The sequence below is a fragment of the Caretta caretta genome, chromosome 17 (assembly GCF_965140235.1).
Source record: "Caretta caretta isolate rCarCar2 chromosome 17, rCarCar1.hap1, whole genome shotgun sequence".
Classification (NCBI taxonomy): Eukaryota; Metazoa; Chordata; order Testudines; family Cheloniidae; genus Caretta; species Caretta caretta.
The window spans coordinates 1,771,480-1,794,950 of record NC_134222.1 but is presented as its reverse complement, the minus strand read 5'-3'; the positions used below and the strand labels follow the sequence as shown (position 1 = coordinate 1,794,950).

General features: G+C 42.0%; 1 protein-coding gene across 5 annotated transcripts in view; it reads left to right on the top strand.

Moving 5' to 3' along the window:
* Nucleotides 1-2,259: 2,259 nt before the first annotated feature.
* The window catches only part of FAM222B (family with sequence similarity 222 member B), a 46,683-nt gene continuing 25,471 nt past the window's right edge, over nt 2,260-23,471 (top strand). For 3 of the 5 annotated variants that reach the window (XR_007353196.2, XM_048824374.2, XM_048824378.2), the window contains exon 1: nt 2,260-2,403. The gene's annotated coding sequence lies outside the window, so the exon portion shown is untranslated. Of the gene's footprint in view, nt 2,404-15,014; nt 15,164-15,475; nt 15,751-23,471 lie in introns of those variants that run through there. The other 2 variants (XM_075120919.1, XM_048824376.2) reach the window with 2 other exon arrangements.

Below are 23,471 nucleotides of genomic sequence, written 5' to 3'. Positions count from 1 at the left end.
ACAAATTCACTCTCCTGCTGGTGCTATCCCATCCAAAGTGACAACTCTTTACATAATCAAGTCGGGCTATTTATTTATTTATTTATTTTTAAAACCTGGATTTATGCAGGAAATAGCCCGACTTGATTATGTAAAGAGTTGTCACTTTGGATGGGATAGCACCAGCAGGAGAGTGAATTTGTGTGGGGGGGTGGAGGGTGAGAAAACCTGGATTTGTGCTGGAAATGGCCCACCTGATGATCACTTTAGATAAGCTATTACCAGCAGGCCAGTGGGGTGGGAGGAGGTATTGTTTCATATTCTCTGTGTATATATAAAGTCTGCTGCAGTTTCCACGGTATGCATCTGATGAAGTGAGCTGTAGCTCACGAAAGCTCATGCTCAAATAAATTGGTTAGTCTCTAAGGTGCCACAAGTACTCCTATTCTCAGGCTAGGCTGCCATTACTTTCTCTACAAGATGCCTTCCCTTTCCTCTTCCTTACAAAGGTGTGAACTGTCTGTCTTTCCAGATGGGGTGCACCTGCTCCATTCTTTGATGGCATGTGGTGTAGCAATTGGTTAGCTGTCTAAAGTGATGAATGCTGCTCCCAAGCCCTCAATTTAGCTGAAGCAAGATATTCTGCTTAATTTATCCGTCACCTTTTTTTTTGCTACACAGGGCTAAAAACCCTTCAGCGTCATGTAAGAGTGGTTCTGTCACCTTAATATTGTCTGAAAGGTTAATCCCACTGCCTATATAGGCCTAGTAGCGTATTAGGAAACGGGATTTAAATAAGCTTTTAAACTCTCTCAGTGCCACTTGGGTCTGTGACAAAAATGTCAAACCACCGAGGGCCAAAAAAGCTGTGTTTTGTAAACTCTATGCAACAGATACAAACCTGCGGTAACAGAAAAGGGAGGTGGAATTTTCTCCATTTTACATTTGGGGAAACAGACACAAACAGGTTTAATTAGCCTGTTGCTAGTAGGGGGGAGATTATCCCGTTTATGGTAGTCCCTACTGCCCGTGGCACATTCCAGACAGAATAGAGTACAATTCTGTCCTGAGCTGTTAGCTATGAAAGGATGGAGGTGGAAGTTATGATAAAGTGGTATAGCACAACTGGACTGGAGAAGCAAGTCCCTGCTGTCTTTTGAAGGATGTATGGTCCCTTCATGCACGCACAGGAGAATAGCTTTCACTTCTATTCCCCCTCCCCCTCATGCTAATTATTATTCTGCACCAATGCCCAGCAGGTCTGGGTACCAAGCCTTGGCTATGGATTACTGTACTTCTATTACAGTAGCGCCTTTGGGTGGTCCTCCTGCGTGAGGACTATGGGTACAGAGGGGTGTATGTGCATAGCTGACAGAATGTATAATCTAAGGTAAAGGGGGCCTTAGGGCCTGTGTAGGGTCTGACGGCTGGGTAGTTCCTATGCATTTTGAAAGAAGTATTTGAAATACCAAAAAGAAATTTAAACCCCCCCGTTGCTTTATCAGCCCTAGAGCAGAGAAGCGGTTTATTGACAGCACAGACAAGGGACTCTCGACAAGCAGCACCTTGCTGCTCACCCTGTCCCCCCTTCGCTGGGACAGAATGAGGCCAGGGGCCAACCTGGGCGGCCCTAGGCACTCAGCACCAGCTTCCCCCAGCCCACCGCTTCCCTCTGCGCCAGTTCTCAGGCCGAGTCCGCGCTAGACGCTTGTGCAGCCGTAGGCCGAGCAGGGTGTGAAGCGGGGCGATCCCGCCGACTGCAGTCGTGCTTCGAGGCCCTAGTGTAGACGCGGGCACGCTCCCAACGCTGCGGTTTTGCTGGCGGGGGGTCGCTAGCTTTACCCTACCGCCAGACAGCGCAGCGCGGCTGTGAAGGCCGCGTCCCTCCCGGGAGCCCTGGCCCCTACGGGGCGCTGGGGCGCGAGGGGGCGCAAAGCCAGAGGGCGGCGTCGTTCCGGGCTGCCGGGCCCATTGTGGGGCGGGGTGGGGGCTGCCGGGCCCCTCGTTGGCACGGCGAGGACAGGCAGCGCTGTGGCCACCCCGCCGGGGGGGGTCCTGGCCGCCCCGCACTGCGCCGACCCCAGCACCCGCCTCCTGCCGCCAGCGCCCCTGCGGAGGGCGGCGAGTCGGGCCTAGGGCGGCTGCTGCCCGGCGCCCGCGCGTTTCAGTCAGGCGCGGCTGAGACACCACCGTGACAAAAGCTGAAGGACCCCCTCCCTCTCCCGGCTATCAAGTGCGCCTGCGCCGGCCCTGACCGCGGGGGGGAACGCGCCTGCGCCAGGGCGCAGCCGGCATCGCGCTTGGCGGCGAGAGCGCATGCGCAGAGGTGCCTGGCGGCGGCGGCCTGGCGCAGCCACCACAGCGGGAGCGGCGAGCGGCGGGGGCGAGCGGCGGCGCCATGAGGCCCGGGCAGGGACACCGAGAGTAAGTGCGGGCGGGGGCCGTGTGGGGCCGGGGGCCGGTCTCCGTTGGCCCGGGGCGGCGCGGGGCTCTCGGGGCCCGTGTGACGCGCAGCGCGGCCCCCGGCACGGACGGGGGGGCCCGGGCCTGCAACGCCCCCGGGGCTGGCGGGAGGCGGAAACTCGGCCCTGGGCGAGAGAAACGCGCCGGTCGGGCGGGCCTGCCGCCCGGCCCCGCCCCGGCCCGGCCCTGCGCTGCCGGCGGGGCTCGGGAGACCGCGGGCTCCGGCCCGGGGCGGGCCTGCCGGGGCTCCGGCCTGAGCAGGGCCTTTGGGAGGCGCCCGGACCGAACCCCGGGCTGCGGTCCCGTGGCCTGGCTTCCTGTGGCTGCTTTGCCCGTCCCCGCTCAGCCCCGCGCCGCGCTTTTCTCTTCGCCTCTCCGCTCGGACTGCTGGCCTGGCGGGGGGGCGCGGGAAGAGGCGCCGCGTTTCCCTGGATAGCCTGGGCGGCCGCTGGCAAGCCCCAATGGTCGGGTCTTCGAAACCAGTTCGGCTGGAATAGCGTTTACACGGGGTTCCCTATCCCGGGTACAATGCCAGGGTGGCGGGAACGGTAACGAAAAACAGAGATCGTTGTTCCACATCATTTAGAGAGAGTTGAGAAAATGTGACTTGCCCAAAGTGGCGTATTGTCGCATCGGTCTCTGGATTAAGACACCGCATCAGTGACCAGAAATATAACGATTCTTTGCTTGACAAAAAGGCTGTCCTTTCCCCTCAGATATGAACGTAGCCATGGTGAGTTTGCCTTTGTCACCTTAGGTAGACCCCTGCCACATGCTCTTTCTGGAACTGACCATAAAGACCACCTAGAAGATTCGGCTTGTTCAGAATCCAGTGTCCCACTTCTAGGCAGGACAAACAGGCGAAGGCTCCATTGTCTATGACAGCTGCTAAGTCAATTCTAGGTTTAATTTAATGTCCTGTCCGTTATCTAGAATCTTAATTGAAGTGTGATCTATGTCAGTGACCACCAGTGTTTTCATCTGAGTCACAGCTGTGATTACCAGGGATATTTTGTTTATTAGGCACCAATGTGGAACTTGTCACAGCCAGGGCATTCTCAATCTAGAACCTTAGCTGTGGAATTTGCTACTTATAGAGATTTGGGTGAAAGTTTTGCTTCCTTCAAAGCACAATGCAAAACACCTCTTTATTCTGATTTTCCTCTAATTACATGGGTGAGTTTCCCCAGTATAATTTCATGGATTATACTGTCAGAGGATCGAAGGGAGAATCTTGGTCTTACCCACCCCTTTGTAAGAAACTGTATTTCCCAATTATGTGATTGATGTTTTAGAAGTGTGTAATAATTTTGGAACAAGGGAACAGGCTCAGCTGATCCTTTTGTAAAGAGACAAAGTCAGAAAAATCCAAGACAAGATATTTTCAGAAAGAAAATGGCTTCTTGGACAGGTCCAAGACACATGTACCCTTTTCAGGTACTGAACACAGTAGGCTAGCTCTGGTTCTTTCCTACCAGAGACTATCTGCCTTTGGGGAACTAGTCCCAGATTCTTTCAGGAAGAGAGAGGTCCTTTCTTTTTTTGAAAGGCCAAGAAAGGGGAGGACCTTCATGAGCCTTTTTATGAGCTGCACGCACACATTTGAGTCCTTACAGAGAAAGAGAGAGGGTGGTTTTGAACCACTTTTACTAACTCTAAAATGTCCTTATGACAAGGAATGTGATGTTAGATTTGCTCTAACATATGAGCACTGTAATAATAAATTACTCTTGTTGGATTTGGAACAGGAAGGGGAATACATAGTTAATTATCATACAACAGTGCTAATGTACATTTATTCCTGATATAGCGTGTAAGTGGTTTGTGATCTTTTCTGATGTTGTAATGCAGAAATATGAGTCACAAAGACTCATATTAATCAAGATTTTGTAAATTCTTTCCTTTTGGCAAATTTTGAAGCTTCCTGGCAGAAAAAGTATGTACAATAAATACCAAACCATAATGAAAATCATTCGCATTGCAGAGGTTTACTTGTCTGTTTCCAGCCCACTCAGCAAGTTAACTATTTCACTGCCTTTGGGTAGGCAATACATGATTTTCCAGAGCAGGACCTGAATGGCTTTATAGGTATATGTGGTATGCTTTCGTGTTGGCTCTGCTTTAAATTACTGCATATGCCTGTTAAAATAAATTGTGGATATGGGCCTGTGCATAGCCCTGCTACACCAGGGGTTTAATAACAATAGTTTATTGTTCATATGTATTAAGATGACAAATTATTTTCTTTGATTCGCCACTGAAGCCTCATGGAAAACTGTTAAGTTTCTAAATAAATATTTTTCTGCTGAAGTACTTTCTTCTGATTATAAAAACACAGGTTCTCTTAATAGTTAATTGCTCCTGCAGCTGTTTCCCCAAATGAAGTTGGATTCCTCTCTGATGTCATTTCCACAAGAGCCAATGTGATGTCACTGTAATAGGGTAAATCTTATTAGGTGTATTGGGCTTGATAGTTTCCAGGTATACAATAGGAAAAAAAATCTTCTAGTTCTAGAATTGCTGGGTAAAATTCCATGGCCTGTGTTATGCAGGAGGTCAGAGTAGATCATCATAGTGGGCCCTTCTTTCCTTAAAATCTATGAATCTGTTCGTTTCTGATCAGACATTTTATTTTTCTGTAAGAACTTGTACTCTGTCAGTCCAAGGCTCATAACTTCAGGTGAGCAATAAGCAACAGGAACAGAGTTCTTAAGTTAATATTCTGTTCTTATGAAAATTCAGTGTGGTAGTAAATCTGGGGAAGTATAAAAAATATAATATGAAGTGTATTTTAAGTAAAATAGATTTCATTGTAGTATCGGAGGGTCCATTGAGAGAGAAGAACAAATGAATGTTGGAGGGCAGGGAGGAAGACAGACTTCCTTTAGTGGGGCAGTTGGAGAATTAACTGTCCTGAAGTAACATTCATATTTTTGAGGAGAGGAAGATTCAGCCAAAAGTGATTAAGGGTTGGGACAGATTGGGAGATTGAGATAAGAGAGATGAGACTTTCAGCAAGAAATGGACCTACATTTTTTTTTTTTTGCCTTAACAATGACCTCTTTGGGACCCCTATAAATGGATCTACACCACAGTCCTCATAATAGAAATTAAATACGTCTAGCCTGAGATGGAGAGGCTAAGGAGCTGGCTTCTCTCAGGGAAAGACTGACCTGACAGAGTCGGAGAAAGCAAGAGCTGGGGGAGCATTAGATGAATGGACTTCCAATTTATGAGCCGACTCGAAAGAATGCTATGAAAAATTGAAAATACGTGAAGAAACTGCACTGAATTATACTGAAGTCCTTACACATTGTTTTCTCTTCTGACTCAGAGTGGATCATTGAAACAAGAAATGAGCAAAAATAGACAAATCTAAAGAACGACATAGGAGAGATTATTGCTGGAAGATGTTGGCATCTCCTCAGTTCTTTTACTCTTCATATAAATTGTTTGCTGTGTACATGGATTTTGAAGTGTAAAAAATTCTATTTTATGCTGAGATAAGACTATGCACACTGCCTGAAGATACTTACAGGAATCTGTACCACTTTAATGCTGACATTAAATAATGGCCCTGCTTTTGATGCTCTATCCATCATGTTGTGAATTTTCTCAGTGGAGTAAACAACATACCTCTGGCAAAGTAAATAGTATTTTGCATAAGGGCATGGTGTGGGTTCCCCCTTCCCTCCATATTCCAAACAGATCCACAGTGCTTCATCTGTAGAACAGTTTGACAAAAGTGTCTCTGCTAATCACATTTGAGGTTGATAAATGCCCACTTACAATGTTTTTCTCTAGCTGTATATGTTTTCTATAATTGTAAGGCAAGCATCTAATTTAAGTTTTATTTATGTTTAAAGAAAAGGAGTACTTGTGGCACCTTAGAGACTAACCAATTTATTTGAGCATGTCTCTAAGGTGCCACAAGTACTCCTTTTTGCGAATACAGACTAACACGGCTGTTCCTCTGAAACCTGTCTTTATGTTTAAAGTTCTCCTCTGGTAGATACCTGTTTACCTACATTTGCATTGGGGACTGTTGCTGAGGGAGAGGTTCAAGACGCAAAATTAGGTTCTTTCAGACCATGAAGTATCTGCATTTTTCAGAAATGTATCCTGCTGTGAAATCTGCACATGCCTTAGCATGTCTGCTCTTCCGTATTCACATTCATGACTGCATGGGGGATTTAAGGTCTGCAATATGTTCCTCTTTACTGAGTACTGTGTTTTTCTGTCACTCTGCTTTTTCTGTTCTCATCAACCTCTTCTCCACTCTTGACTTCTGCTCATTTTTGGCCAGTGCATGAGGGTGCAAGAGCAAATGGCTCCAGCACCCCGACACCCACCAATTAATCCACACAACCAAGATGTTTTGCATTCTCCATAAATTGCTTTTTCTGTTAGTGGATGGACCAACTCTATTAGTGAGAGAAATAACTAATTTAACAGGTTGGCAAATTCATAGATTCCAAGGCCAGACAGACTATTGTGATCATTTAGTCTGATCTCCTGGATAATACAGGCCATAAACTTTCCCAAAGTAAAAATGTAAGGATGCAAAATGGACTCTTGGGGGCCTTCTTGTGTTTCCTGCCTGACTCAAGTTACTCCAAGGACCACCCAGTCCACATGCTGGGCTTTATGGAACTTCCAAAAATGCCACTGAGAACATATCCCAAAGTCTTGTCTGCCAAGTAAAGGTTTAGTGATCAAGTGGCCGGGGTTATGAGATAAATGCTTAAAGTGCATATTTTTTCCACACACGATGGTAGTATCTGGTGTAATTGAACACTTATATAGGGCCACGTTGTGATATATTTATCCCACTAAATAGTACCTGAGTTTATAAATAGTCCAGTTGACTTTCCTGCGATTACTCATGATGTAATATGAATAAAGGTTTCACAATCTCCCCTACAGTGCCTTTCATCTTCAGAGCACTTCACAAGTATTTTAAACTTTTTTCACACTGTAAATTGATGGGGGTTAATACTCGCAAATTGTATTGGGGGCGGGGGAGGCATGGTGTGATATTCCTATTTCCCAGTGGTATTTTTAACTTTCCCCGTAATAGTTTCTAAGCCTAGCAATCTGTATGTGGGAGTATACAGTGTGTATATATATATTTTAATGGCATGTTGTTTGAGTGGAGTTTGGGTAACATTCTTCATAAGAAAGATAACCTCTCCCAAAAGAGTCTTATTGCTATTCTAAATACTGACCTATGCTAGTGAGACTATTTCTAACAGTTATGCTTGCCTGGCACCACATGAATTTGGATATGACAGATTAATGTGTTCTTCAACTCAGTCTATGTGAAGGCTAAATCTTCATACCACTTTCCTTTTCAAAAGCTTTGTTGTATTTGGTGTTAGTAACAATGCTTTTTGAAACATACATCTTTTTAAAAACTAGTGAGGTGCAGAGGATCCAATACTTACTGCCACCATTTCTCTACTACCGGTACTACAGGATACTTATACCTGTTCATTATTTCATATCCTCTTCAATTTGTATTTCAGATAACCTTGTTACAAACATGCTTCTGTTCTTGTGCACAGGGATTATGAATTGTTTGTGCTCATAATATTCACAATCTTGTTTATCACATATCTGAAAATTAGCCTCTCCGGAACATGTGAAAAAAATACAGAAATCCTGGTTTGTGGAATAACTCCTGAAGGGCACAGTTTAATTAGTTAAGGTCTGCTTTTGACATAGAATAAGTCTTGCTTGGATAGCTTTATCTATTTTTGAGGGGGAGTGGGCAAGAGAGATTTTCAGTACAATATTCTAAATTGGAATGGTCTACTGTGGTTGACCCAAATTAAGATAGAATAGCTTCTGTAAAATTTGAAGAACTTTGCTGTGCTTTTTGAATATAGAACAATGAAATTTTAAGTGCATCCACATACATTATATAAATAACTAAACTAATCAAAACACCTAAATAGATTAGTAGATGGATCTACTCTAGGACAGTTTATTAGAAAATTGTATTTACTCTAAATGTAACACTAGAAATTCTAATCTTAGACATAGTTTTAGGTAGGATTTTATTAAGCATTTTCCTATTCTTATTAATAGAATTGTATGTGTTAGATTGTCTTCAGGGAGTGAAACAAATCTTCAGCGTCATTAAGTCTGCAGTGTAAGTAAAAATTGAAATTATGTTGGCTTTCAAACTCTTATTTTGTCACAATGGCTAAAATAGTAGCATTACAAAGAAAAAGGTTAACTGTTAAAGTTTATTTTTTTTTAAAACCAGTAAGTCAAAAAATGATCTGCCAAGTGATACGTTGCTGACGTATTTAGTACAGGCAGCCCAATTAAGATTCTGTATATTGTTTCCAGTAGGATTCTGATAGTTCCAAAATTAGAAACAATGTGAGAGCAAGTGGAAGTAGGTGAAGTGATGTGCTTTGCTATTCATAGTGAGTCCAGTATCAATTTTTTTTTTCCCCTGGAATCTTAACTTCTCATGTAACCTGTAATATGGTGTTCTGAGAACAGGTAAACAAACTACTTTGGTGTTCTCCTTTTTCTTTGTTTCACTGCTAAAATAATAACCAAGTTCAACTTCCCACAAATAATCTCTTGTGTGGTGGGCCTGGGGTTCCTGGCAGAATAAAATGACTAATCTCTAGAGGTACAGTGAATGAAAAGCTCATTGTTTTCATGTATTTTCATCTGTTTTCATCAGAGAGCATATTTGTCTTTTCAATATTCAGTAATGGATTTTTTTCATTCTCTGCTACCATTGTATAACAACATGACTTGCTGTCTCATGCCATCCATATTTTTGCTTGCACACTCAAAACTTTGAGCATGCATTTGAGATTACTTATATACTGCAGTCTTATCCTTTATGGATATTGTGTTCTCTGTCCATCCCTGAATGCACAGCATACAGCACTTTCCCAAAGACTATTTATAATCCAGCGTTAACTTGAATCTTGGTCTTAAAATAAAGATAAGCCATAGTCTTATTAAATAGAAATTATTGTGGAATGAAAAGAGCATCATATGAGTTTAAAAGTGAGTTAGTGCTACTGTTCTCTGAGGTAAATTTCCACCACTTGCACTCTATAGCAAATATGCAGTGGAACAACATACATTCTTAACATCTGGAAAGGACAGTCCTTTGTAATTACCCAATCACTTTTCCATTCAGCCAGGTCAATGGTTTTAAAACGTCCATTTGCTCTGTCATTGTTTCTCTTGGTACCAGTCTCTTAAATTGCACCAATCTTAAGGTGCCTTCTTTTCTCTGTTTTATGTCTATAATAATCAGAAGATACACTGAATGTAATCTCCACTAACTGATGAAAAAATGTTTAGAACCATCTGAGAGCCTAATGTTGGCTTTATGTTGGTTATAATTGTCTTCCTTCTTTATGGTTGTATTTGCTCACCCTCTGTGTGCCCCCTCTCCCCCCACAATTCTGTGAGATAATAGAATTGCATGGAAACTAAGTCCTCCAGTGCTTTTTGAGAAGAGTGCCATTTTAAATACAAGTAGAAGGTGTTGGCTTCAATGCTGAGAGGATTTTGGTTGTTTGTTTAAGTCTGCCAAATAGCTCACAATTCAGAGGTTTACTCTTATTTATTTAGTTTTTATCTTCAACTACTGGAAATTCTTCCAGGATGCTGGCTTTCATTTTTTTCATCTGTACATTGTTGATGTGCTCTTACTAGAGCTCTTAATTCATATCTCCTTTAACATTAAATTCCCCACAGCTGTGAGCATTTGTAAACCAATACCTATGAATACCAACCACGTGAAAAGGCCAAAGCAGGCTAACAAAAGTATCTCTAACCAATTTTCCATGTTCTTTCAGTTCATACCACTTCTGTTTTCCCCCTCCCGTAAAGGCTTCAAGTGTTTGGATTTAGAAATGACTTAGGAACAGGTCACTTTGAAAGCATTTTTTAAAGGAATTGTAGATACTTACTCCCATTCAGTTCTGAAATCCTTCTGCTCTGGTCTATAGCTTCTCAGTTGCAAGATTTCATTTTGTTCTTATAAGATTTCTCCCAATATTCTCTAGGAATCCAGTTTTCCACCCAAGGCTAGAGAAATATTTGGGAAATCTTTTATACCTGTTCTAATTATCCCTTGTTTCTGCTCATTTGCTCAGTGATGCTTTTGATGGTTAAGATTTGTTATGACTTCTAATTTATTACATTAAAGTGTTTCCAATTACATATGATTTAAATTTGGGATTAAACCTTAGTAGTGCTTGTTTTAATATTTTGGAACTGTAATAAACTTTAAAAATGAGTATGATTAGTAAATAGAATATTCTGGTGTATATTCCCACATATATGGATGGCATCAATCTTCAACATATTGCCTTAATAGCATAAACTGTCTTCCCACATACATGCTAACAATGAGTAAAGTTGCACACTAAAAGAATGAAAGCCTGAGGAATTTTAAGTGCCATGTATAATATAAATTAAAACCATTCAACCAAATTAAAAGTAGTGGAGGAAAGTACTGTAACATTCTTAATACTACCATCTAGTGTGTGAGAGAGAAATTGCATCCATTTATTAAACGCCATTCTTTTAACATGGTCCAATTTTGGCAACGTATCTTTTCATCGGTAGGTTTTTTTCCCTCCCTTGATGTTCCAGAATTGTTTGACATCCCAGGATTAATGAAGATTAAGGCTTCAAGTGCCTGCATCTTGGTAGTTTATTTGTGACATTTGTAAAATGGCTGTGCACCATGTTTAAGAAAAATTGCCTTTCATATGTAGGGTTTATATTCTGCTTGAATGTGTTCTGCTCTATTTACTTGTCATTTTGCGCTAGCATGTGGACCATCTGATTTATGAATAACTTATTATTGTTGAAATAAAATTAAAGTAGCTGTTGCAGTTATTTAAAAGGCAGTTAAATTTGATTTTATTCTGTTGTAGTATCTCCTATGAAAGTGCATAAAACTTGGTGTATGGGTTAGTCGTATTAAAAATATTTAGTGTCTTAGTTTTTTCCCATAAGCTATGTCTTACACCACTGGGACATGCCAAATAAATGCTCAATTAAAATCTCGTACCATTGAGTTAGATGCTGGAAGTGCAGTGACTATGTAAGAAAATATCGTAGCCATTATGTGATCTTATACACATCCTTAAAACTGACAATCCGTTCTGGGAGATGTAATAGGCTAGGACAAAGGAGTTTCTCCCTCAGTCTTTCAAAAAGTGCTATGAATCTAACTTCTCTGGGAAGGTCACCAGAGATGGGTAAATATACTTAGCTGTAGTGACTCCTAGAACCCTGGACAGTTTATGCAGGAAAACCTTGATCTGTTAGAACTATCAATGATAGAGAACTCAGCTTGTCCTTAATGGTCTAATAAGGGCATGAACAGAGTGTAATGTTTATCATATCAGAAAATTGTCTGTATGAAGCGCTCTGATCTCTTAATTTTATTAGTACTGAATAGAGTAGAGTGGATAGAAATGTTCTGGTTACCAGTTAAAATATTACTCTTGACTTTGATTTTTCTTATTGGGAGGAAACTAGCATATCCTTCCCAATTTTGTAGACCATTTAATGAATATATAGCTTCCTGATTTGTTACTGGTATGTCTCTGTCATATAGAGAACTTGAGAATTATTTTATTTTTGGGAAACACACAAAAGTTAAGGAAATTAATTTAAAACTTTTGTGTAAAAGTTAAGTATTGATGCAAGATACGTTTTTATTTAACCTACATGAGTGTGCACATGTAAGCTTTCAGAGTTAAGTCTGTCAAGAACACACTTGGATCTGGAAAAAATGATTTGTAGCTTTGAAGGCCCAGATAAAACTCTGTTTTCCATACCATGTGCATAAAAATAAGGTAGTAAATATTCCTAAAGGTAATGCATCATATATTTGCTTCAAATTCCAACTGTTGGTTACAGTAGTGTTTTGAAAAACTTAACATATAAAATTAGTTCAACATTTCTCAACAAATATCACATTGACTTCAAAGAACATTTTAGAATAAATTTTTCCTCCAGCAAATATATCAAGACCAAAATTAAGCAGAAGTAACTTCCCATTATAACAATCACTTACAGTTCAGTGATTAATGCACAGGTATGGAAGTTTGACTATCAGAGTTCAGTTCTCATTCTGTCACTGTCTCACTGTATAGCATTGATCATGTGAGTTTGGACCTGGTGTAGGTCTCTGCACCTTCTCCACAAATTCAGTGGTAGAGAGGGGAACACACCCTAATTTCCAGGTTCTGAACTCTGTATTTTGATGTTATGGGAGCTGAAGTACTCAGCCCCTCATGTGGCTGTGCAGTTCATCTATTTGTGCTTCTAGTCCTCCAGCTGTACAATATGATCACATCTCATAGGAGTGTTGACAATTATTTCATTAATGTTGGAAGGTGCTATAGAATTGCAGAGCATTGTTGGAGTCCTCAGGTTTTGAGAGAAGATTAGAGCTGATAAAAGTATTTATGGAAGCCTCTTAATGCATCAGTTGTGTTACTGTGAAATGCTTTAAGGAAAACTCCAATAATTACACTTTCTAAATATTTACTGAATGACAATGTCAAAGAATTTAAAGCATTTATTTAGGAATGCATTACTTTTCCAATATCTGTTTAGTGAAACAGGTAGTTGTCTCAATAGGGGACTGCAATTTTAATACTTCCCAGTAGGAGGCCTAATTTGATAAGTCAAATTAGGACTGAAGGAGTAGGTTGAATGATTAGAAAGCATTAGCAATAAAAAAAAATCAGAATTGTTGTAAGGTAACCATTACAAAAATATTTAGTCATCTTCAACAGTTACTTAAAATTATATAGTATACTTTTTAATCTGGAAACTTTAATAACAAACCAATTTTGTTTTCCTTTGCATCTGTTGTTCAAGATGGAAGCTTCTGCCTTGATCACTATATTTTACTATATATAAGATACATCATTTGGAAATTTTTCTGTGTGCTTCTTTTGAAGTACCAATCATATTACCCTGTAGCCATCTTTCAGGCCAGGTCTCCTATTAATGTTAATGAAGTTGAACCTTCAGTCCCTTCCTATGTAATTCACAAGATCTGAAACACTTGTTGGATGCTTATTTATACATTCTTACAGTTTTTGAAAATGTGAAACAACACAAACTAAAACAAAAAACACTCTATAAAAAGAGAGTGAAAAATTCACTCCACAGTGGGGGCTCTTGTCCTGTGGAGCTGAGCCCAGATCCTTACTCCAACAGTTGTGACCTATTGGGTTGCACCGCTGCTCAGGATTGGCCTGGATGCCCCTGTCTCATTAAGGGGGAGTCAGCCAGGCCAAACCTAAGCTGTGCCTCGACCTCATGCTCCAGATCCCAGTGCTCAGAGTGAGCAGCTGGGCCCAGATCTTTGGGGTTGGCTCACTCTACAACCCCTCCCATCTGTATGGATAAAATGAAGTGTAACAATAAGAATTTCACAGGGCTCTACTTGTTAGCTGGAGGCCTAAACCCTATCAGCCATAAGGAGGGATACAGAAGATGAAGGTATGGGGTTCTGAGAGCAAGGACCAGAGCCCATGCTCCAGTGAGGAGCCCAGACCTCTTGTCATCTCTAGTGGCTGGAAGCAGGAAAAGGCCGGGATAGCCACTGAGGTGGTATTCGGGGACCCTGCCTGCAGCTTTCAGCTCTGGTCGGGCTAGTAGTGTGTACTGCCTCACTAAGTTGTTGGAAGGGGAGTCTGCACCCTTCCTCCCAGACCTTCTGAATGCTGCCAAAAAGGAGGTGTCTGCTACTTTACCATGCTTTTGTGTGTAGGGGGATGAGTGGAAAGGAAGGAAGGGTTTCCACTACTTTTGCCTGCTTCAGGGGAATGGAACAGGTCTGTAATCTCCCTTAGTTTGTGTTTTTAAGCCCCTTTCCCCTTGAGTAATTCCGCAGGGAAGAGCTTTGTAACTGTATTCTTGGGAGGGTGGGCGCGGTCTGCCGCGGTCTGCATAGCAGCAGTGAAACTGACCCCCGGCGCTGGGCGCACTGTGCGGTGAAGCTGTGAGTAGGGGCAGCCGCCAAGGTGCCGTCTGGCCACAGCCTCAGGCAGACCATACCAAATCAGGGCGGCTGTGGCTCACGTCCTGAGGGTTAGTTTTACAAGTACAAAGCTTTTATTATTTTTTTTTTAAGCGATGAAACCTTAAATGCTTCCCCCGTTCCTGTTAAGCTCCTCCTAGGCATGAGGGCACTTAGAGCTCGCTTCAGAAAGGACGGGGCCACCCCTGAAGGAGTCCCCTTCCCAAGGCCCTTGTCAGAATCCGTGCTGGGCGCCCGGAGGAGCGGGGGCCGGCGCGGGACTCGCTGCGGCCTGGCCGGGTCGGGGGCAATTCAGGGCGCTCCATCTCGGCGGGCCCGGCTCGCCCCGCTCCCCTTGGGCGGCGCACGGCGCGGGCGCGGGCCCGGCTCGCCCCGCTCCCCTTGGGCGGCGCACGGCGCGGGCGCGGGCCGGCCGAGCGGGGCGCCGCTCCGGGGCGCGCTGACAAAGGGCCCGGCGCGGCCCGGCGGGCGGCTGCCATTGGCAGGAGGCCGCCGTCCGTCAGGGGCGGGGCGGGGCCGGTTTCCGGCGCTGCGGGAGCCGAGCTGCGGGGAGCTGAGTTTGCAAAGAGGATGCAAAGCGCCGAGCCCGGGGCAGCAGCCGCGGCCCCGGCTATGGGGGCTGCCTGCACCGACTCTCCGAGCAGGGCCCCGGTAAGGCTCCGGCGCAGGGCCCAGGCAAGGAGCGCCCCGGCTCTGCTGCGCACGGCTGGGGCGGGGCGGCGGCCTGCCAGGGCCCCTTTCCTGCGGCGGGTTCCTGGCCGGCTCCAGATGCGGGGGCGGGGGTGAAACCCAGCCCGCCAGAGAGAGGGGTGCTGCTGGGCGTGTAGATGGGCTCCGCGCAGACCCCAGCTGGGCACGTTTCCCAGCGGCGGGGTCGCCGCGCAGCGCTTAGCCTAGCCTGCCTTGGGGGAGTCCCTCCCTGGCCACTGCGTTTATGGACTTCCTCTCCTTTTTCTCTTGCAGAAGCCCGGTGATTCCTGATTTTCCTTGTATCTTCCTCCTCCTCCTCCTTTCAGGCAAATAGACTGTTCCTTAACATCTGTGAAATGCCTCCTTCCTCCGAACTTAATTTGACCCTATTAATTTTTATCGGAATGATTACTATTAAACCCATTCATTTTTAAACTTTCTTTTCCCGTTCTGAAGAAAGGACTCTTGGCTTTGATTTTCTGGTTTGCATTCTGTACTGTCCAGGTAGTTTTGCCTGAACCTGGCTCTAGCAAGTGAAGCCGATTGAGGTACTTCACTTCTTCTTTGGGCCTAAGCAACCTTACCTTATCATAACTTTGGAGCTATCCTGTAAGGCCTGGTCTACACTGGGGGGAGATGGACCTAAGAGAGGCAATTTCAGCCACAAGAATAGCTGTAGAGCGATAAATTGATCCCTGATAGATCGATAGCCTAAGACATAGCCTAAAACAAGGAAAAGCATTTGAATCCAGCAGAAATTAGGATAGTGCTGATTTTGACACTTAAAATAATTCCTAAGTGGATTTCAAATGTAAAGCTTTAAAATTAATGCTTTGTAACCAGCTGGTGCATATATGCTAATTAGATGGCTATGCTGATTGTAAATATTCTGTAATTAGGCATTTCTAGCTAAATATGTGGAACAAGTATATCTTTTATCAGAGGGGTAGCTGCGTTAGTCTGGTTCTGTAAAAGCGGCAAAGAGTCCTGTGGCACCTTATAGACTAACAGACGTATTGAGCTTTCATGGATGATTACCCACTTCGTCGGATATATCCTTTTATGTTGATTAGCCAAGAGCTGGCATGACTAATGTCTACTGGAAAATGCTAAGAGAGTTGAATACCAATTTTTTTCTGGCACTTTGGAGGTATTAATTAAAGTGATATAGAGTTCATTCTAGTAAGTGAAGCAAAGATTCCAGAGATCATTGTAAACAGAAGTCAGTCAGTAATATGGTGCTGTATTAGAGACTAGTAGGTTCTTATCTCAGCATTAGCATGGCTTAGGTTCAGTAGACACAAAAACTGTAAACTTTAAGAAAGGTCTGTTCTTAATTAACTGATATCTTCCGCTTAAGAAAGTAAGCTACATTTACTAGCTCCTTCTAATACCTTTGATGAATTTTTTTTTCTTACCACCCATGATACCAGTTTAGTAACTGTTGCATCATGATGTTTGTTTCATCCTCTAATAGGAAGTCAGTTTCTTTGTGTATTAAAGTGCAATGTTTGGGAAGCCTGTTAACTCTAAAACACCAATGAGCATTGCAGCAACTAGTGCAACACTGTTGGGTTTTTAAAAGCTTTTTTAAAAAAAAAAATATAAGATTTAGTTGAGTAGGTGAAGTGACAGCTTTGGCTGGAGACACTTAGAAGGCATTGAATTGCGTAGGAACCATTGAATCATCAAGTACCTTTGACTTCCTAATAAAGGTAAAGTCACAAGTTTTGATGGGGCTCACATTTTTCATCTGAGAGAGTATTCAGCCACCCTGCCTTTATGAAATTGTATTACATAAATTTATTGTCAGTTTAATTTTTTATCTTAAATATGTAATAGTAATATTATGCTGAATGTCAGTGATTTCCCAAAAGAACTGTACACAAAAGATGAAACATTCAGCTATATAATCGTAGGATGTCTACCCTAATCTCTGTCGTTTAACTTAGATGCAAAATAGGAAACCATCAAATGTTTACTTATGAGGAAACAGTTACGTGAAATCATGACTTACCATAATCTCTGTAGCTAAGTGGTTGAAACACATTGCGCTACTGAGACTGAAGTAGCTGGTTTAATTTTCTCCTATGGCGTTTTCGTTCTGTCCTGGTTATTTATGAGCAGCGGTGCTTAATGGGAGGAAAAGTGACTTTTGTTCTCTTCCCTAAGAGAGAACCTATATCAAAGCCCTCAGAAATAGAAATTGATTCCTTTCAGAAGTTGAAGGAAAGGAATAAGATTGTTATTGAGTTTCTTAACGATTGGAGTAGCAGTGCCAAAACCTTGCATGATTAAATGGTGGATTTTTTTAAGGTTGGGGGTAGGCTCTTGGTGCTCAAGGTGAGAGAATAGTGGACAAAACAGAACTGTGAATGGATTCACATTGAGATTTGCATTAGGATAGGTTTTTAGCTGTTTTTAGCTTGTCAGACACTTGCTGTAACTAAATCCTGTGTGTGTTTGGAGGAGGGGTTATTCCATGAGATTTACTGTAGGAGGCTTAACATTTGAGAGAGCTGTTTACAATGTGTCTGAAATAGTCTCCACTGTGTCCTCTACCCTCTATTATCTGTTTACTGCTCAGATAAGGAGGTGGAATAGATTGCTGGCCTGTTTCTGAACTCTGCTTAATGAATGGTTGCTATGCGCATTGCATCTCAATCAGTTTAATCCTCAAGATGTCATTTACAGGTCTGCTCTTTGTGAGGGCCAGAACTATGCACTTTCAAACTGTACTGGCCAGAATTTGCTGGCAAAGCAGCCTGGAATTGCTTGTTCAAGAATTGGGGTGTGTGTGTGTGTGTGTGTGTGTATATATATATATATATATATATATATGTTGCTGAGTGATCCAATTTTAAAGTGCCTGGTGTCACAGGGCCATCATTTCATGGACATGTGCTAGATTAGGTATCCAGTGATAAATAAGAGATGACAATGTCATCAGTGTCTTTCCTAGATCAAAAAGAAAAGGAGTACTTGTGGCACCTTAGAGACTAACCAATTTATTTGAGCATGAGCTTTCGTGAGCTACAGCTCACTTCATCAGATGCATACCATGGAAACTGCAGCAGACTTTATATATACACAGAGAATATGAAACAATATTAGTCTCTAAGGTGCCACAAGTACTCCTTTTCTTTTTGCGAATACAGACTAACACGGCTGTTACTCTGAAACCTTTCCTAGATCAGTTTAGTATATAGTTTACTTGTTTGACATTAGATTAAGATGAAGTAAAAGAATTCCTTATTTTAAAATTTTGACTGCTTTCTGTCTTGTTAAAGTTTTTATATTTTGGCTGAATTAACTAGGGCAGTTTTTTGGGGTTAACTTTTAATACTGTTAAACTGAGGAAAAAGTATTCTCTAACATGTCTGAGAAAATAGGACACTGCAAAATACTGGCATAAATAATCAATTCCCAATTTAAGAATCTGCCTGTGAAACTGGGGGAGAAAGTCCATGGAACCAGGATTCAGGAAAGTTATGTTGTTGTGTATTACGTAAATGTCTTATGCTGGCGGTATAGAGCAAAGAAAAGTAATTTCCCAACATGGTTAAACTTTAACAGGCCTGTTAAAAAATAAAATACGAAAGCACTCTTTTTAAATAGGTTTTCCGTGATAAATATACATCTTATTGCAAATAAGAATGTCACTCTTTGCATGAGCTATCTTCCTTTTGCATGGAAGATTTCCTTTAAATTCTGCATGATAGGAGTGTGATCTACTGTTAGTGCAAAGTGAAGAGTAAGCAGTAGTGGAAAATGCTTTGGATTTGTTGAATGTTAAATGCACTTTGGTAACATTTATAGAAACTGCACATTGAAATGAGATCTGAGTTTGTTGCATAATTATATTACAAATTGCACATGAAAAGTTAAGGTAGGAACTTAGTAGGCCTTACATGAGTTAGACATATTTTAGGCATAAATGAAAGCAATATAAAAGCTGCTGCAGAAGTTAATGTGAGCCTCTTGAAACTGAAATTTTGAAAATGATTTGAAATAGTCTTGACTAAAGCGAGATCAGTATATTTAAAAAAAAAAAAATCACAAGGTGCGCTTCTCCAAATGGAGTATATGCAGTCTCCTGTATCACCAGCAAAACCAAGGCGGCACTTGGAGTTTCACTGTAGGAAGGAAAAAGTCTTCTAAACAGAATGGTATGAGATCAGAGTGCTTTTTATGCAAGTGAAGATTTTATTACATGTTGTGGATTCAGGGCCTGTCTGTAAAGTACAGCACAGGAGTGTTAAAATCAGATTGTAAAAAACAGAAGGTTTGCCTAACCTGTCCTTCAGATGGCTGAAATGGGCAAGAAACACCTGGAATATAGAAAAAAGAAAAGGAGTACTTGTGGCACCTTAGAGACTAACCAATTTGAGCATAAGCTTTCGTGAGCTACAGCTCACTTCATCGGATGCATTTAGAGAATTGCAGTACTGGTGCAATACTTTGGGAACAGGGTTTCTTCTTCATGACATTGCTTCTGCACATCTCCACTGTGAGATTGTCTCCTGCTCCGTGGGGACAGACCCCATTTCAAAGCAGCTAGCTGTTGGAAGAATGTGTGCCTGTCACAGTGCTCCAGCATCCTAGAAACAAAAGTCCCCACATCCATCTATACCCCCATTCCTGCTTTGAGAGAATGGACACTGAGCCTCATCTTCTCCCTACGTTGGGATTTATGTCAGTATTGTATAGACAAATATTTCACATCCCCAGTACAAAGTTTGATCAATGTGTATATTCAAAATCATAACCTGGGAATATGTGGGATTAAAATTTTGGTTCTCAGTTGTATGAGGACACATGCTCCTTCTTGCACCTCTATTGAAAGATCCTTCCCTTCCAACTGTAGCAAATGCCAGGAGAGATTCATAACTGTACGCTTTGGTGACGGATCTTCCTTGTACAAATTTTCTAGGGATTAAGTTCTAAAATCCTATTCCAAAATCTTGACTCTGGTGGCCTCCAAATTTCCTTTAAAGCAAACACTTTGCTGAGCCTCTTGATCTTCCATGTTAGACTTGGTGGAGCCCCTTGAATATGAAGAAGGCTATTGGGTTATTTCCTTGGCAGTAGAAAGTTTTTTAAATCCTCAATTTTATTATGGTGTATAATTAGAGAAAAGAGCCAGTACTTTTCAGTCCAGATGCACTCTAAACAGATCCATTTTTGATACAGATGGTCTCTGCTTAGTGAAGATCCTATATGAGAAGAACTTAAAGCTCTTTCTACGGGAGGAGTGGATAGCAGCTTCTTTATTGTCTTTTTGTTGTGTGCCATTTGTTGAGATACCTATAGTTGATTCCCACCTTTCCAAAGCATCACTCTGTCAGTATTCATCACAAATCCCATTGAATGCTTTATTCTAGGAGAAAATGTTCAAGTTTCTTTTCAACTAACAGTAGTCAGCCCTTTTCCTAAAGATTGTCACTGCTAACTGGTATCTCACAGAGGGATTTGTGCGGAGCAGTATCACAAAGGAATAATAGGTATACTTATTGAAGTACTCCTTGTGTTTTGAACTTGTTCCCTCTGCAGATCCCCACTGACTCTTCCCCGTCTATTGGAGATTTAAAAGGTGTGCCCTTGCCTCCAGAATGCTGGAGCAACATGTTTCCTTGTCTGTGTGTATCCGTCTTTTGTTTCTTGTCTTTTACTTAGGTTGGAGCATTCCGGAGTAGGCACTGTCCTATTGTTCTGTTTGGATACAGCACCTAGCACAGTGGGGTCCTGATCCATGACTGGGGCTCCCAGGTGCTATGGTAATAGAGATAATGTGTTCCTTCGGTGTGTGCTTTGAAATGGGTTCTATTGGCAGATCATGCACTGTCAGAGGGGATCAATGGAGACAACACATTTAAAAAATAAGTTACTTCTTTAATTTCCCTTCATGCCTCTGAAAATAGCTTATCCCACATTGTATCTGAGCTACCTTGATTTGTTTAGTGAGTCTGTATCTCTAGGATTCAGTTCCATCAGATTTTCTGACAGGTTTCAGAGGAACAGCCGTGTTAGTCTGTATTCGCAAAAAGAAAAGGAGTACTTGTGGCACCTTAGAGACTAACCAATTTATTTGAGCATGAGCTTTCGTGAGCTACAGCTCACTTCATTTTCTCTCACTGTGTTTATATGAAGTATGAGGAAGTTCTCTCAGAACTGCTCTGATTTCTAGTTTTACAATTTTATAATCTCTTGATGTGCTCTGGGAATCAGCACCTGAACACCTTTTGTCTTACTCCCGGGAAGTATTGCATCTTGTTCCTTCCTCTTTAACAAAAAATGCAATTTATGCTGACTTTTATCTATGCCTTAAGACATGGAAAAGGAGCAAGACTCTTAAGTAGTGGGAAACAGACTTACATACTTAATGGAAATATTTTAGCCTTTAAATTCAAGTCAACATAAGGAATATAAACTGCTATCTTCTATGTTGATCGTGTAATGAGTCAGTTCTGGTGATACAACTTTTGATTTCAGACTTTAACTTACCTACTTAAGGTTGGCTAAGCACATCAGTAGTTAATACTGTCATAAAATTTGCTTTCATGTCAAGCGTTTTCTCTTAAATGAAAGCTTTTAGCATATATCAACTGTAGAAAGCAACATTACATTTGAGAAAATAGCATTCAGTAGTCTCTAAGCACTTTATTTTTGCCTACTTTGTAAGCAGCTAACAGGTGTCCAAACTGAAACATACAAATATGGTAATTCACTATGCATTTGAATGTGGCTCAGTAGTGCAGGCAGAGGTGAGAGATTGTTGCCATCCAAGTGGTTTATGTAACATTCTGTGTTCCATTTCTAATGCTCCAAAAAAAAACATTCTAAATTTAGTTGTGTAAGGGCACATCTGTTAATTTCCAGCCGAGTTGTATCATAGGTTAAGGAGCTCCAGGTAAACCATAAAGCACATATTTCTGCCAGGCTGGATAAGAATTCTGATTAGTGTCATCCTTTTCAAAATCGGGACTGCGTTTGACAGCATTCTTGAATTTTGTTGTGTGCATTACTTTTCCAGACTATTGCTTTAATCAGTTTCTCTCTCTTTGCATTAAAGAAGCAGATTCAGCTATTCAAAGCAAATTGATAATTGCTTTTCATTAAAGGTACGAGTGCCAAAGAGTTGAGCATGTCTTCCAAGAAAAAACATTGATAAAAGCTCTACAGAAGTTATAATTAATCACATAGTTATAAGCCATATGAATGCAGTTCAATGAAAGTGGAAGATATTACCTTTCCACCACATTGAGAGAGAGTTTTGCAGGCAGGTCAGTTTCTTTGTGGTCAGATTTGCTTGGAGGTTAATATTAGGAGCTAGTGTTGGTAGGGTCCATAAGTGGTGCTCTTTCTCAGTCAGTACTGGACCAGTGCCCTTGCATAGTGCTGAGACTCAGAGGTTGTGCGTTTCTGGAGGCATCTCCCTTTATAAGAGATGTAAAATAGTGGTCTTAACTTCTTTGGTTTGTTACATCCCAGATTATTGGGAGCTTTGCAAATTAATGCACTGAGGTCCTGTAATATCTAGGCTACAGCTGTAATTATTATGTTGGGGCATTTGTCAATTGTGACACTATTTGGCTTTGGTCCCACACACCCTGCCCACCTTTCTTTTCCAGGTTATAGCATAGTTACATAGTTATAGTTTGATTCTATCTACACATAATTTGTTGTCAGAACTTGAAAAAAACTACTGACCAAAGGTGAGTAGGAAATTTTATCTGGTAAGGGGGAAAGCTTCAGAGGAATTTAAGCTTTCTCTCTGCAACCACAAATTTCTTTCTAATGAGAATCTGCATCAGGTCATACTCTGAAGTTCTGCCTTCCTGAGTCTACAGACAGAAATTTCTGGCTCTGCTAATACTTCGGGCTTCCAAAAGTCTCTTACATGTTCTGGGCAGTTTCACTGTTGCTGTTCTGAACTGTGGGTAACAGTGAAACTGGCAAGAAGAAGCAGGTCTGTTCTGCTCCTGGGGAAATCTTCAAATACAGAGACCCTTGCTCAGGGTAGCTAGGAGGTGGTAGGGGTGTGTGTGCGTGTGCCCTTTTTTCCTATTCAGAAGTTTTAGAGGGTGGCCTTCCTGTTTCTCAGAAACTTATTAAATGGATACTGTTATGAAAAATAGGTCTGGGCTTAACACCGTGGTAGGACCCTCAGCACCTTCACCCTTCCTAATAGCTGAAGGCAGGAGGCTGCTCCTAAAACTTCCTGGTGGTGGTCCACCCCTCTTGTATCACACTTTGACGAGCAGGTGTC